At 40.2% G+C, this 17,853-nt stretch overlaps 1 protein-coding gene across 3 annotated transcripts in view; it reads right to left on the bottom strand.

Annotated features, from left to right (window-relative positions):
* asic1b (acid-sensing (proton-gated) ion channel 1b) overlaps nucleotides 1-17,853 on the bottom strand; it is a 171,450-nt gene that overhangs the window by 36,044 nt on the left and 117,553 nt on the right. The window lies entirely within an intron of this gene.

Raw genomic sequence — 17,853 nt, 5'->3', positions numbered from 1 at the left:
TATGAGGATGCAGGATTTCTCTATTGAATATAGGCCGACTAGGATTTACGTTGAAATCTTGTTGATATTGGAGAATACTGCTCATATGTACTGGCTATTTACTGCCAAATGGGAGTTGGTGATGGAGTTGCATTGGATGCTGCAGCAGCATTTACTGAAACACTGTAGTAAAGCTGTGTGTCATCGGTATAAGATGTCACCAAAAGGCCAAGTTGCAGGATAAATAATAAGAATTAAAATGGACCAAGGTCAATTCCTTGTGCATTCTGAACCATTGCATCAGTGTGCGCTGTTTTCCATCCACGCCACTGACTCCAAAGCTGATTGCAGCCTCTCTAGTCAATGCTCGTGTTTCCACTGCACGCTCCGCTGTCAGTCTCAGGGGCATCCCAGAAGATCCACACCGCGCTGCTCTGCTCAAAATGTGTGCCTAGTCTATTTTAGACAGAGCCTGCTTCCAGCACACATCAAGCTGGACAGAGCAGATCTACCCAGAGAGAAAGTTGGAACAGGGAACGCCTACAGCATCTGGTCAATTTCAAAATAAAACACAATGTACAGACTGCTGACTGTTTATCTCATCATCAACATTATTTCAGATCCAAATGAACAGCAAATCAACATCAGAATGGCAAAGTAGTCTGTTTTTATGTTGTACTCTTAATTCCCAAATAATCTTGTGAACTGGCAAACTCAGCTGCTCTGGGCTGGTTCCAACAGTGAGGTATTTGGGTAAAACCACAGCACAGACTGAACACAACGCACGCAGATGCTGTGGGGTCTCGGGGTATATTTCTCAGACACAAGGTCATCAGAGATTTATGCTAATCTTTGTCCTTTGACATATATTTTGTAACCCAGTCAGTAAGACAAAACTTTCCAGTGGTACAAAATCTGCCTTTGGGTACAGGTGGACAGGAATTTAGTCTATTTTTTCTTCAGAACGTAGGGTGAGGTGGCTGATTATTGTTGTGAAAGCAGCCTCTGTGCTGTGGTATGTTCCAAAGCCTGATTGATATTCAACCAAAATGACTTTGGATTTTATAAAAAGCCTCACAACTTTTTTCTTCAAGCAAGCAGATTTCATGCATCTGAAAACGGCTGCCTGAGGGGAAAAGCACGTATGACTTACTGTAATCATAGTCAGCCCAATCTTCATTTTAAAGTGTGAATCTATCTCTTCTAAAGTCATTTCAATGATGTTATTGAGACAAATCCGATGGCTTTCAAACATTAATCTGACGGGGACTGAATGACATACTGAAAGTGTGTGGAGATGTATTTATGGACACATTTTTTATTGTAGACCTGTCAGGATTACTACAATGAAACAAAAAAGGGATGTAATTACAGAAACATTACCAGTCCACAAATGTGGGTATCCGTTACAAAGTGATGTTATGAATTTAAATCTCAGGCCATTGAACACCACAGAGTATTAGCTGCTTCATCGCTGGGAGCACATTTGAATAAGAGTAATCAGTGGGATGGCTGTTTTTTGGGATGGATTTCTGCTTTGACAGTTCCTCTAAATGAGAAAAAGACTTCAACTTCAATCAGTGAAGTCAGTGAAGTAGCACTTGCTTTAAAGCCAACTGAGACGAATGAAAAGGCATAAGCACATAAATTAAATAGCAGCCACTTCACTTCATATCTTATCAGTCTTAGTTAGAAAGCCAGGATTACACCTTCTGGTATGCAGTGTGTGATACACTCAGGGCAGGAATATATGCTGTATGTTTCTCTAATTAGTCCACTCTAGTGTTGAAACTTGAATGCAAAAGACATTGCAGAACTATCTTTTCTGATACTCTAGACCTTTAAAGTATCTGTGTATAGCTTAATGCATATACAAGTGTTGGTAGTCTTTGCTATCATCTGTGATATTTGAGTGTTATTGCATCGACTGTTTTGTAGATTTGTTCCTTTTTCCAAAGTCCTCAGCTTTTAAATTCCAGCATGTCTGTAACTGAGAAGATGATTTAAGAACAGTATGTATGTCAAGTACTGCAGATCTATGGGTATACAGGTGCTTTCTGCCAGGCATGGAAAACCCAAGTATGCAAAGGGCCTACTTTGTGGTATTTCATTTTTCTGCAGTGTGAATTTAGATGAAGCATATTTATGCTTGCACACTTGCAGACTACTTTGGGTGTATTGGGGCATGCACGTCTGTGTGTATGCACTGTATTTTCCGTTTAGATAAGGCAGTAAGTGTATATTAAGATAATTGAAAGAGAGGGTTTGAGGTAGAGGTGAAATAGACCACAGCTTATCTGTGATCTGTTTAGACACACCCCCCATCGTTCGGGCCACATGTGGTTTACGGATCGATTAAAAATTGATAATTCTGGTGTAAAATAAATGTACTGCTGCTAATCCCTGTGCAGAGTCTCAATGAAAGAAGGCAGTTCTAAAGAAGAGCACATTGGCTCCATAGAGACCCGAGGTACCAACAGGAAGACAATTCAGCCTTTAAAAATATATTTTTAAGCAATTTTTAGCAACTTGTTTGTGTTGACAAATCAGCGTGTATTGTTACTTTGTTTAAATGCTGCTTCTACATTTCACATCATCGTGTTTGTATTTGCAGGTATCAGCCAGTGATTGTGTATAACATCAATCAGAAACTCAACATTAGGAGAGGTACCGCGTGATGCACTCTGTAACTGTAAACTTTACTAAACTGACTGCTAAAATGTCACACAAATGAAATATTTACTATTAATATTATTTTAATCCAAAACAAGCAGTGTAAAGAACACCCCCCCCCCCCCTACTGTGGACACTGAGGAGTAAATAAAGCTTTGGTGTCCACATTTTTCTGTGTATCTCACCGCTGTGCTGATGGCAGCAGTTTGTTTGCGAGGGCTCTGTGAAGTCGAGGCACTCGGCAGTTCATCAAACTGTCATACTGGGTCACAACAGGGGTGGACTTTGCCAGCCTGGACCTTGACATGTGTTGAGTCAAACGACATGACACAGGGCGGACTCCCCCGTCCACCTCATTTTCCAACTTCCCTTTTCACCAATTCACTTTTCTGTACATACTTTGCCTCTGTTTACCCTCCGTAGTAACATTAACAAACCCCTGTTTTTTTTTTTGCTGGAGCATGAACACAATGCTCGTCTCCTCGCCCTGCCAAATCTCTGTTGTTTGTTTTAGAATTTTAAGACGTACCCTCCAGTCCTCGTTCACACACTTTTTTCTCCCCTACCTTTCTCCTGTCTTTTTGTGATCTACTTATTCTCTCTGCTTATCCTGGTTGCTGCAGTCTTTTTTTTGACTCCCACTGGGAATGTTTGTTGTTGATGCATCAACAAGGGAGCAGCCAAAAAAGAGGTGTTGGAGGGGTGGAGGTGGCAAAGGAAGGGGGAGAGGAATGGAAATGGGGTGAAGACACAGGGAGCAGCAGCAGCAGTCGGTTTCTGTGGCTGCCGGTGCTGACAGAGGAGCAGGTGGAGTTTAACAGAGACAATTTTGTGTACATGTAATTGTGTACATGATCTGTTGTAAGGGACAAATGTCATGGAAGGCCACTTTTCCAAAAGCTTCTCAATCGTATGGGCTATAATGGTGAATTAAAAACTGCATCTTGTAAGTGGTTCTCTACTGAAAAAACAATATGACAGATGAAAGTCAGTTCCAGTAGGTAAATCAGGAGATCGTATACACAGAGAGCTCGTGACATTGAAACCAAGCTGAATATTTTGAGATGTTGCCAAAAGCACCCAGAGCATAAAAAATGTAGAGACACAAAGTAAAAGAGCTGTAAATAAATGTCCTTGTTTTTTTATACTATAATTACAGAAGTCAGTATAAGGGTCATACAAACGCACTACTATACTTTCTGAAAAAACAATCAAACAAAGGAACCAGTTTTAAAACAGCCCCACCTAGTCTACCATAAAAGTAAGAGTTTGTTGTTAGTATGTTGTTGTCTGCGTGGAGAGTGATTGCTGGATGTTTCCTGTCCGTCACTGAACAAATAAAACCATCCACAATGTTTCTACATTTGTGGTAATGAGAATATTTTAAACCACATCGTTCCTTTTAACCTCTTGTAGTAATTACGCTGTCTATTTTTCACATAAATTAAACACATCTATCAAAACCGAATTTAATCCATACATTATCTCTACCACTTATCCTAAGAGGATGCCTAGGAGCCTTAGCCAATCCCAGCTGACATTGGGCTAGAGGCGAGGAAAGGTCATTAGCCACTGACAGTTCTGACACAGACTGACAAAGACTGACTGACAACCATTCAATATGTCATTCACATTTAAGGCAATTAAGAGTCACCAATTAGCCTAACCAGCCTGTCTCCGGACTGTGGGAGGAATCCAGAGAAAGCCCAGCAGGCACAAAGGGAACCATGCAAACTGCACATAGAAAGGCCCCAGCTGGCCGAATCTTAAAAGGCCCATGTTGACCCATTTTTCAGTAATTGTAAGCTACAAAGCTAGAAAACACTTTCAGCCACAGCGTATGAAGCACTGTCTGGGGAAATTGCTCCGTGGAAGAACTTTCAAAATAAATAAATAAATAAATACAGTTACTGAATTGTGCACAAAAATAAATCAACTCATGTTTGTATGGAGCCAAATCAAAACAAAAGTTATCTTATGACGCATCGTATCAGGAGCAGGTCTACACTGTACACTCCTTGTAATATAAATTACAGAGATCCAACACTAATCCATCTATGAGCAATAGTGGGAAGGAAAAACTTTCTTTTAAATGTGTTTATGCTTCTATAAATCTGTTTCAGTAATACTGATAGTGATTCTGGGTATTGTATAGCGTAGCTCTAATTGTTACCTTTCCGTAGAGCCCAGAATGATGCATGTACGTCAAAGTGTTGAGGAGTAGCAGCCTTTTTTATCCCAGGTATGTCATCATGGTTACCAAGGGTCCAAATGGCACAGTTTGGAAACACCTTGACATACCCATAGAAAAATATTTTTTTGTCCTTTTGTTGTCAAATTTGGACTGGAACTAGGTAAGGCTTTATGACACAGCCCAAATCACTTTTCAAGCTCATAGCTCCCAGCTGTAGTCCTCTATTGGCTTATTTTTAAAGAAAATATTCAGGCGGAAACAAAAATATTTTTTTCTTTGTAGTTTCAGCTTGTATTATTCAGAACCAGTAGTAAAAACTGTGATTATGGCTGTTTGGGAAGAAACTTCAGAGTGTTACCTTTCAAATGTGACCTTGTTTGAGCTGTAACTCTAAATGGTTCAAAAACAGCATTCAATTTGCTTTGGGTATGTCTGGATAGATCTCTAAGAGGTTAACAGTCAGAAACCTTGAGCTGAACTAGACACATAGGTGGTCAGCCATCTGTCTGTAGCTGCAGAACAGATTAGACAAATGGAACAAATAGACAGGCGGCAGTAGCTAAGTCTGTAAGGACTTGAGTTTGGATGTGGAGGGTCGTCGGTAGAAGTCCCGTTGCGGACCAATATACAGTAGAAGTTGGTCTGGTAGCTGGAGAGGTGCCAGGGCACTTCCCGAGTACTGCCGAGGTAAATCTTGCATGCGGTAATTGATTGAACACAAAGTTAACATGCACTTGAGACAGGGAGATCTCAAGCCTCGTCTTCACTTTATGAAAGTAGTGAATTTGGCAGCACCACCATGTATGACACATCATTGCATTTATCTGAGAAAAGATTGAGGAGTTTAACTGTATAAGTACGGTGGCTGGATGCATGGATGCAGCAGATTTATATGTACAGCACTGTGGGCAATAAGAGTATCCCTGCCTGCACGAGGAAACAAAGGAGGACACTGCTTATTCATCTTGACAGCATCATGAAAGCAGGGCTGCAGAGAAGCTGGGAAAAAAGGGAGATGGTACTGAGGAATGACTTGCAGAGAACGGCAGCTTGTTATGGCAAACAGTCACACAGTCCCCACAGGCCTGATTCCTACTATTTACCGCTCAGGGAGAAAAGAATGAATTGCCTTTTGTGAAATAAACGCTCCCTCTCTGTCTGACATTTACCGATGATTCCCTCTCAAATAACTAAATCCCATCTATTTGCTTTATCAGAGGCATGGGGGTGAGAGTCTTGTGCTGTTGTTGTCACAATCCAACACAGCAGGTCATTTAAGGAATGTATACATGTGGAGGCAAAGGCTACGAGTTAAGGGATGTGGCAAATCGTTCATGCAACTGGTATCCCTCAAATGAACAGAAAAGAAAAATCATGGTTGCGTTTATGCATGCTTATTTGCTTTCTTTGTCAGAGTGGGATGTGTAGATCGATATTGATCTGAACTCTGTGCTTTAAACATGGATCCAAAGTCAATGGTTTTTATAGGTGGAGTTCTTTGCTGGAGCTGTTTTCTTGGCAAACAAAAGCAGGTACAGTGACTTTATACGTCATGCTTCCTGAAGTCACAGGCGTGTTGTCATGTGTTGTCACTGAGAGCTTGACACATTGGCGACCTTTAACAAAAACCGAAATCCTGTTCAGGCCAGGACTCTGCAGAGAGATAAATTGTTGAACAGAAACAGCTCCAAGAAATAAACCCCGCTTAAAAAAAAAGTCATCTTATTTTATTAGTGTATGGAGTGATACATTAGATGCAAGTTGTTGAAAGTGTTTAACAAATAAACAATTTTTTGCAGCAAGAGAAATGTTTTTATGTTCTAGTAACTATTTTTATGTTTTGTGAAATGTTTTTCATAATCATGAAATATTTGCACAGTTGACCTTCAGGGCCACCATAGTTCTCCCTGAATGTGTTTTTAGAGATTTTTGCTGCTGTGAGGGTCTTCTGGTTTGAGTCAAGTTTGGGTTCCCCTGTAGGCAGAGCAGTCCATCTTATCTTTTTGCCGATCGTGTCCTCTTCATATAAGTAAGAATGTCCTCCCGCCGTCTTTTCACAGTGAATTATATCTCTCGCTGTGGATGTTTACTGTGGTAAATATAAACAAAGTCTATTTCTGCACCGAGCTGTAATTCCCTTCATCTGACACCGAAACCCAGTGGCAGTCATTAAAAGCATTAAGATTAACTTCACAGAAATGATCAAACATGTCGCTGATGGTCTGGTTTGCTTAGCTCATTAAGACGCATCAGTAATGATTTCAGTCTGTTTCATAACCAACTCACAGGAGCTTTAAGACAAGGAATGATGATAAAAACATTAAATCAAGGACAGTAAAGAAAAATGATATCTGCTCTTCAAACCAAAAAGATCAAAATCAAATGAATAGTTTTGTCCTGGTCTTCATTTTAGGGGTAATGACAGTCAATTAACACACACCTAGATGTGTTATGTGACATACACACGCTTGAGTATGTCAGAAGAAGCAAGATAAAACACACAAACTTTAGTGTCAATGTTCACACAGCCAAACCAGCAGAAGTACGTTTCTCTCTGCAGATATATATTAACATGTCCCATCAATCAGCCTTGTTTTAAATAAAACTAAACGCCTCAAGCACCACCTCCCCCTACTCAAGAGACAAGTTGTATCACAAAATTCTTACTCTTTCAAAATATTACATCGACTTAGCTTTGATTTCTTATTCAGCATAACTAGAACCAGAACTTCTCAGCCAAGGAGATCCTCTGCAGATATCCTGCCACGTTCTATAAATATCAGTCCAAGCGCAAGAACATGTTACAATCGGAGGCTCATCAGCTGCTATTAACCAGATATTCTATAGAAGGAAAGCCTTTAAAAAAAACATATTCTGTTTCTTGCAGTGTGTTTATTCAAGGTATAGATTTTATACACACCCAAATTCTGTTTGTTCTACTTGTCCAGAAACTTGTTTTGCACCAAATAAAACTGGCAGGTTGTTAAAGTGCTGGCAAGGCGTGATTGTGCACGAGCGTATGTGTGTGTTAGACCTTATGTCAGGGTGCTGTCAGACATGCTGGGAAGGCAGGACTAACGAAGGAGGGTCGATGGTAGTCCAACTGGCTGACAACTCCCGAGGAAAACTGACATCCATGCAAACAGGCACACACTTTCAAGCATGCACACACAGACACACACACACACACACACACACACACACACACACACACACACACACACACACAAAGAGGAGGTTCAGACTGCCAGAAAAGCATGAACCCATCAGTCCAAAGCCAGCTGCACGGTGGTTTGCACCTAAATGGATCTTTCATTTTGATTTCACGTTTTGGCTGCAACATAATAATCCCTTTGGAGATACATTAAACGAAAGCAAGTATGATGGATGAAGTCTTCCATAAGTGTGTATGTTTGTGCGTCCAAATGGCAGTGTGTTAATTGCTGGCATGATTTATTTTTGATATTCATTTTCATAACTGCTGCAGCTTTAACACAGGTGGCCTGATGTAAACCTGTGAGCACAGAGGTTGTAATTTGAATCTAATTTATTTCATTCATACATCGTTTGCTTCCTAGACAGACGCTATTGGTGTGAACATTTGCATCAGCTGTGCTTATTAGGTTGCAGCACTGAATAGTATAATCAGCTCCTCCTCTACGATTTCCTGAAGGTAGCAGCAGCAGCAGCAGCAGCAGCAGCAGCAGCAGCAGCAGATCCGCTGAGATTGACTCAGAGACTCTGGGATGAAACAACAACCGCTCAATCAATAGAGTTTGCACTAACATTAGCTCAGGGCCGGCCAGTTTCCAATTTTGAGATTATTTGCTTTTTTTAAAAGCAGTTTGCTGATGCTCTTATCTAGACAGTCCAACAGTGACGGAGCACTTCTGTGTTCCTATGGCATTAAAGTCTGTCTTAAAATAGGCAGTTAAAGATTTAACTTTTGGGGCTTCCACTCGATAGGACAGAAGACAGAGGCGGAAATCAGCGAGCGAGAGTGGGGAATGATATGGGAAAGGAGCCGGGGGGTCAGACCCCGCAATGCCTTTATGCACCACAGGTTCGAAAATGTTTAAAGTCTGCTTTGTCCATTCAATTTTAATTTTATTTGTTAAAAAAAAGGGGACCACATACTTCTTTACATTAGTGTTACCGTTTGCTGGATTGTAACAGAGTAAGCTTTGAATTAACTGTCATCCGTAGCCCCATGGCAGGTCATTATTTAAATTATCCACTTAGTTATAAAAGAAATAGATTTCTACACAAAACAAAGAGCAGTGAATCATAAATACAACATTATCAGGGACTCTTCACAAATATGTGTCTGTATAGGATGGTAATGCAGCTTATTACTAGCCATATTTACATTTACTGTTGAACAGTGACCTTTAGTGTCTGCATAACAAATGATGTGATTTAAAGAAAGAAGTCAGTTGATTTAGCATACAAATAGTGCATTAAAAGCAGGACAGTCTGCATTACAGGGAGGAAGTCGAGTGGATGGATGGGTCAAACAAACGCAGGACACGAGTCCATGAGATATTTACATTAATTAACCTTATTAGTTATGTAACTTCCATCCATCCATCCATTATCTATACTGCTTTTCCCATTTGGGGTCGCCAGTGGGCTGGAGCTGATCCCAGCTGTCATTGGGGCGAGTGGTGGGGTACACCCTGGACTGTTCGCTAGTCAGTCACAGGCAATGTAGAGACAGGCAACCAGCCACACTCACATTCACATTTTAGGGCAAGTGAGAGTCACCAATTGACCTAACAGGCATGTCTGTGGAGGAAGCCGGAGCACCCGGAGAGAACACCCATGCATGCACAGGGAGAACCTGCAAACTGACTCTGTCCTACGAGGACCGAATCAGAAACCTCCTCGCTGTGAGGCAACAGTGCCATGTAACTTAATTGAGGTAAAGTAACTACACAACACTCAAACCAAAATGTGACCCTTTGTTAGTCTGCTGGGTGAATCAACAGTGGCAGGAATCACATGTGGTTCATTGTCGATGATTATACTTTATGATACAGCGACTCTGTGATAACTGGTACGCTGCAAGACAATCATATAATGAGACATAATGACATCTTCAGCCCCTAAAATGGTGAAGTGCAGGATTACTGTATTATCTTAATTCACTGCAATTTGGCCCTAGTTTCCCCTCTCATCAAGTTTAATCTCTTATCTTGTCACCGCTGTCCGACACTACTACCCCCATGCATTCTTCTTCTTTTTATCCTGCTGTCCAATTCATGAAGTAGTGATGCAGTGAGTCAAATTGGCAGGGAAATATTAGGGCCCTAATTTTAATGACAATTTTGATATTTTGTACCAGGGATTGGATAATTGAATCTAAGGAGTCAGGACGACAATCCCAACCCTATATTACTGGTTCTTTTCCAATGGTCTAACATGCTGTTTGAGAGTAATTGACAATCACATGTATAAAAATCGTCTGGATTAATTCTTCAATCGATGAGTATTAACATTGGAATTGATTGCCACTATTCTACTTATTGATTATTCTGTTTTGTCAATTTCTTAAAAAAAAAACCTGTACTTCTCTGTTTTCTTAGATGTGAATATGTTCTGGGTTCTTTCATGACAGTTGATTGAGTATCTTTGGGCTGTGGAGAAATAAAACATTTCAGGACCTTGAGCTTTGGAAACCACTGAGCAATGTTTTTTTTTTTTTTTTTTTACCATTTTCTGACATCAATAAGTTCTCTTATTAAACTGATATTACTTGTAATAAAACGTCTTACATAAAAAATATAGACAAATTTGATTCCCACTGTAAATATGTGTGTCCCGTTTTCTACAACCACAAACACACCTGTCTAGAGTTAGGAAAGGCACCGTGCTGATTTTACACTCCATTACATAAAGCCCCTAGCTTCGTAAAGGAATCCTGGCAGTCCTGCAGACCACAATAGATGCAGTCATCTGTGAAGCTCTGGAGAGGAGAAGCAACTAGAACACGTTTGGCCAGGCACCCTCGAGGCATCCTTTTCCACACTACACACACACCACTTCAAAATCTCTTTCTCGTATGATTCCGTGCACATAACTGCAATGACAACAGTTTCTTTCTATGGCCCAGACAGTCAGTAATGTATAATTAATCTAATAAAGTGACTAGTTCAACTCTGGCAATTACACATGAGCACACATAGAAGCATGTGGACACACACACTGGAAGGAGTTCTGCAAGAAAGAACACACATCCCCACAGAGAGAGACATAAAAAGAGCAAGATCACTAAGCCAGGCTCCACCACTCTTAAAAGGACACCACCTTTCTCCTCACAGCTCCTCTTCTGTCATTCAGAGCCAAACCATTCATCGCAGCTCAGATGTAAAGTACAGGGAAACAATCCTTGGAAGCCATTAAGACCCTCTCATCAACCTAATTAGCTGCTAGCAAGTGGCTATTGGCCTTGTTTTAGGACATAGGACACTTGTCATATGTCTTATTCATACATAATTGCTCCAACCAGACTGCAGTATCCCTCATTTCCACATCATTAGGCTTCATTTATCATGGTTTGAGAGTTACTGTGAAAGTTCCACCCTTTCATTTATGACACTTTAATGATTCATTAGCATTTGGGTTAAGACGTGTTGGCCAATACTGAAGACAGGTAGCGATGTATCTGTGCAATTTGAAATGACCCAGGGTTTTAAATCCCGTCAGACTCGTCTTAACAGGGAGTGAGTGCAGCTCTGGTCAGAGGACGACTGATGAGAGATGTAATTAATAGGGGTGCTTTTGAAAACACGGATCACTCAAATGGATAGAGACAGAGAAAGGACACAAGTGGCAAAGTGTGATAGTGTCGTTACTGGAACTAAGTCCTTCATAGACTGAAAGAAAGTTGGATCAAAGGATGGAGAGAGAGAGAGAGAGAGACAGAGAGAGAGAGAGAGAGACAGAGAGAGAGAGAGAGAGCGAAGTGATTGAGGGATGGATTTCTGCCAACGCTGTCCACAGCAAGCAAACCTCAGCTCCATGTTTCATTTGTAATATTTATTCTTTAATCCCCACAACACACAAATAGAGCATAATCCCTCAGGCAAACCGCTCTTTCAACCACTGTTTCCCCCACTGGCAGACGCTCTGCTCCTACATGAAGCATTAACTGGATACTGGTCACCGCAGCTCAGAGGGTCTGATGTTGTTCTGTGAAGTGAGAACCAAAGAGTCCTTTAGAGATGGGATTAAGTGTATTTCTGAATAAAAAGAGAAAAAGGAACAGCATGCAGCATCACAGTGCCAAGAAGCCGGTTAAAGGCTCTGAGAAATTGTGAAACACTGCCCCCTTGTGATCACTCTTTGATATGAATGGAATTAAAGCATGTTGGCAAGCCAAAGAATTGCTGGAAAGCCTTGAAAACAAAGTCGATTAGTATCAGAGGCACCAATTTCACTAATTAGATCATCACACTGGAGATTAAAAGGAAAAAAAAAGCTTCCCTGTAATGCATTAGATAAAATGAAATCTAATGTAAATTAATGTAAAAATAAGATCAAAATCCACTGTTAGGCTCTGGGCTCAGATAATTTAATTGCTATAATCTGTAGCTGTGTGTGAAAGAGGGAACATTTGAACTTCACATCCCCAAAGAAGAAGAAGCTAAAAAATGGCTGAGAAGATGACAGAAATTGAAACAGAGCTATCTGATTATCAGTGTGACCATAAATATTCAATGACCCGGTGCTGTCACCTTTCAGAAAGGGGAGGAGGCACTTTACCATCGCAAGCTTGTTCATTTCAAACTCAGAGTCCATAATGACCACTTTATGACCAAGCATACACTTAATCCAACTCATTTCCATAACATGAAAGTTGAAATCCATTACTCCTGAATCATTTGCACACAACACTGTGAGACATAACAGGGGGTTGAGACAAGTAAACCTACACATTAGGGCAGTGTTTGCTCTCCGGCAAAGACGTGCATACTTCCAGACTTTGTCTCGGTTGTAGCGTTGTCACGACATTAGGATTTAAAAATGGAATGTGAAACTAGTAAAAAATATAATTATAATAATAATAGCTTGAATTTATAAAGCGCCTTTCAAGGAACCCAAGGCTGTTTTAAATCAGGGCAGAACAGATCGGTGAACAGAATGGATCAAAAAGTAAAGAAGATAAAACATGATGGTGTTTTCCTGCGATATCAAGATTTAACTCCATAAACTGAGTGGGATTTCAGGAGTTTTATATAACATGTCTCTAGGATGTAGCATTGTCGATATCTCCCTGGAGAGAGTTCTAGAGGATGGGGGGCTGCCAAACTCAATGCTCCCCCCCCCCCCGAAATTACTGGCGATTGAGAGAGTCTGTAAAATATAGATACCTGTGTCGATATCCATGGCAACAAAAATGTACTGTAGGTCCTAGGCACTTGATATTGGGTAATTTCTTGTTTGTAATAAGCAAACTCCTGCACACTGTCTTAATCGAAACAAAAATGTTGGCAACAATTACACTGAAGCATTATCAACGTATTTGCGCAATTTGACCCGCGTTCTCTCTCATTTTCTCGTTGCAGCTTTTGGTTAACAACATGGTTGAATATCTGTAGTTCTTTAAAAGCTCCTGTACTCTTCCATACTATCGATCATTACATAAAAGTTTGTATCGTTTCAAAACACCTGGTATCGAGAGTAATACACATTTCGCCGCCCTCACTGTGTTGTCGTGCTTGTATTGCCTGATGGATCTCACTTCAAACCAACTAATGAAACAGCAGGAATCAAACATAGATTAAGCTCCACAGAAGGCGTTCGGCTTGCATGATGGAAAACAGCATAAATCACAAAATGACTACATATTACAAACAAAGGGAAACAAAATCCATTTCCATTTGAAGAAGTGACAGTTTAATTAGCCTAATTGCAGAAGGTGTAGAGGAACTGTTGATCTGCAAAGCGACAGGAACAAATTGAGTTCAGCTTGCACTCCAAGCTTTATTCATTCAGTCTTTGTTCTTTTTTTACAGAGCATATATTGTGATGTACTGCGCTCTTTTTTTATAAGGGTAATTTGCTAACATCTAATTAATCATGGCATATGCTTGAAGATTATTACATTACACTGTCCCTGATACAATCTCTCCTTCGCAAAGGCTGCTTTGAGCAAGTGCTGAACCATAACAGTATTTACAGCTCAGAGCCATACGGCGAGGCCAGTAAAGACATTTTCCTCTCTCGTCGTTCCTCTGTCCGTCTATCTGTCTGCCTCTCTGTCCAAGCCCAGAGCACACAGACTGATGCTCTTGAGGACAGAGGAGAAGGGTGTAACAGGAGCCACTGGCGGATTCTGTTGACAATGCTGAGCTCTGGAGAAAGGGAAGCTGTAGCTAATGGGCTGGGGTTGAAGCCGGAAGCTGGGATTTGGATCACGGCTCTGAGGGGGGCTCACATTCTGCTCTGGGACAGAATCGCAGTAACCTGAACCATCTATCTGTAGGGCAGCAGCAGACTCCACTATTGACCCGTGTGTTAGCCAGAGATCATCGCAGTGCGCGCACAGACACAGACACACAGACTGAAACCAACTTTCACATACACAAACACTGGACAGAGACGGTGGACAGAGATAAAATTTAAAAAAAAAAAAGTAATGGAAAGAAAAGCCACAGAGATTGAGAGAGACAGAAAGCAATCAATCAGCTCACCTCCCCTCCCCACTGCTCCTCAATAGTCCAACAATAGAGTCTGCAAGGCCATTAGTGGCTCTTAGCACATTAAATAAACACACACCAGCAGGACATCAGTGTTCCCCGCTCTGGGACTGGCAGTGCTGCCAACAACCACATTACGCAAAATAAATACACTTTATTGATTTGCCACTCTGAACAGAAATACTTAATGCTTTATATGCTGTTAAGTAAGTTAGTCTGCCCTATTGATATTACCAGGCCTTTGCTTCATGCCACAAGGAAATCGCTAACATGATAGCAATAATGCTACGCTATCTCTTCTGTGTTTGTAACCAAGATCAGTGAGTTACTGTCATTTCCCCCACAGCTTATCTCATTGTGTCTTCTTTCCCAGAATGCTCGATTACACCTCTAAAAAAAACAAGTGCTACTCTTAATGCTTTAAATAAAATAATATTCAAGGTATAAAAAAAAGAAACACTTCATCTCAGAGTGCTATTACCGAGACAACTCAAACATTTATACACCACCTTTTATACAGATTGAGAAGCTCAAAGTGTAGAAACAAGAGATTAAAACATTGCAGGCTAATTACAGCCAACAGAAATACTGCAAGATAAAACCAAGCAATGAAATAAAATGAAAAACAGGCTTCGAATACAATTTTCAAATCAAAGTTGATGTTTTTATCTCAAGGTATGGAACAGAAAAAAGGGATTTAGAAGTGAGACATCTCAATTAGCATTTTCATGGGACGATTTCTTTACGACCTGGTTATCAAACATGTCCTTGAACATTTCCAAGGCATCACAGATCACTTATTGTATTTGCATTACACTTCCTCGAAACTATCTGGAACAGTCAGAAAGCCATGCCATGCCATGTCTGAGCATGAGCTAAAGGAACGATCAATGATTATATTAGTGCGAGGCTGTAATGCAGACGGGTTCAGGTTAAACTGACATTGGCTATAATTAGCCCCAATAGAGCTGACAGAGAACTGATTACTTGTCACTTGTGTTAGTCAGGTCTTTAGCTTCACTGCAGGAACAACTACACCTGATACCTGCAGACATACACACAGCATTTCACTCGCAGACTTTACCACCCATTCAACCGAGTGGTTTCTTTTTTAAATAGAGTCATGCATTCATTGATATTTAGCATAAAAGCTTCTTGTATCGTAAAGAAATCAAGGAACAATATTGTGTGCAGTAAAAACAATGTTTGGCAATATATTCCAACCCTGGAGTATAATCCTCTCTTTAACTATTTATGATGGACAACATGAAGATAACTGGGTTCATAGGGACACACTTCCTTCTAATTTAAATGCAAGAACGTGTCATTGCTTCACCAAGGTGTGCACAATGATAATGTGATCCATGGGGGCACCTCATCTATTTGAAAGTTAAGACATTTTGAAAGCAAGAATGAGTTTTGAAGTGCAGTATGGCAGTAACGTCTGTCATTGAATAAAGCCTGGTCACTGCCTCGCTCAAACGCTAATAAAACGGCAGACTGCACCGCTGTCACACAGCTTTGTCTTCTTAAAAAAAACACATCAACAGGGAATGACAGCAGACCCTATTTCACCTCAAGGACAAAGGCCCTCTGTAACCGATCGCTGGACTTGGGCATCTTTCAATTTGTGCCTGCATAAGACGCTGAAACCTAAATTAAATTCTGTAGAGTGAGATGTAAAGTGGCTGTCAAAGGAACTTTTAACACTCTCTTTTTGTGGTACAATTAAACCGTGCTTTCTATCTGCACAATGTGGCGACATGTCAGTGTTTGGCCTCACAGTGAAGGAACATCTTCAAGCTATTAAGACCTACATATTGCTATAAAGGAGACAATAAAAATGCTATTTGTGTTCTTTTCTATATCCTACTTTTTTTTACTGCGGCAGTCATTCCATTTCACTGCAGGATCGTTAATTTCCTCCTGCCCGCACACACTGTACTTTGTAAATAAATCCACGCTGATTTGAAGTGTTTGCCCTTCCACTTAGGGAGCCGCCCTGGTGTGATAAAACACACTCTCACAGCTCTTCTTTATCTACTCACACATCCACATTTTCCTCACACAAGTCCTTCTTTTCACATTGCACAATCAATTTCCTTAAACTTTGTTTTGGTTGAGAGAATACAGCTTTCCATTTGTGAAGCCTCTAACCCCATAATGTCAGAGCTGCTTTCAGTGTTGATTAACTCTTAAAAAAAAAGGCTTAAAATATTGAATGTCATTTCATTCTGTTTTCTTCTGCCTTTAATCTTTCCTGCATCAAATGAATAAGTATATATGGCACCCTTACATATTAAGCACATTTATATTCTTGTGACAGTCTCAGTGGTGCATTGACATTGATTCTAATTATCATTTCCTTCCTCAAAATAACTTCAAGGAATTCAACTTGTGATTATTATGATTAACTGTCCATTATTTATTAATGTGTCTCACGATTTTCTTTTACCACAGTCAAAACCCCCAAAATGTTACATCTAATAAGAGAAAAGTAAATGACATAACAGAGATCCAAAGCTTGATTCCCCCCCAAAAAATGTATGTGAAGAGATTACTTTAATGAGTAAATGATTATGAGTAAAGTTGTCAATTACTTTCCCGTGGATCAACTAATGGATTGAACAAAAAAAATCATTTAGGCATGACACTAGAAACTTTGTTCAGTTAAATCTTCAACTTTCACAGCGGCGTTTTTTTATTTTTTCCACAAGTCGCCCAACCATGATGATCATTATAAAAATAAATTGAACATAAACAAAGGCATCTGGTAAACCATTTAGTCTAAATGAGAATGATATGTCATGTACATGCATTTACACACTGATGTAATTGCAACTCATGAAACTTTAGCACATCCATTTGCAGTCGGCTCATATGATTCCATAACTGGGCAAAGGTCAGGCAGATCAATAAACCAATAGCTTGAGATTGTCAACACGTCTTGGCAATTCAGTATTCAACTCATGTGCTGTCTGATGTGCACACTCCAGGGAACTTTAGGCAACACACAAAATCAAAAATACCAACAATTCAGTTGAGTGACCAGCAATAGGCTGCCCTTTAGGTTCCTACGGGCTACACAGAGATTCTTTCAGCCTCATTTAATTCAACAACACAGCTGTTTTCCAAAATGTTTTTATTTTGTCTGCTTGTTTTTACATGTACATTGGTTTCATTGAAGCAGACATGCTGACTTGGAAATGTTTTTTTTATTTACAGCAATGACTTGTGATTGTAAATCTCTTAACTACTCCACAGCTATAAATCATCTCTCTCTGCTTTTTCATTTCAGTCCTT

This window comes from Labrus mixtus, chromosome 7, assembly GCF_963584025.1.
Source record: "Labrus mixtus chromosome 7, fLabMix1.1, whole genome shotgun sequence".
NCBI classification, from domain to species: Eukaryota; Metazoa; Chordata; class Actinopteri; order Labriformes; family Labridae; genus Labrus; species Labrus mixtus.
The sequence above is the reverse complement of the archived record's forward strand: the minus strand, read 5'-3'. Positions and strand labels throughout refer to the sequence as shown.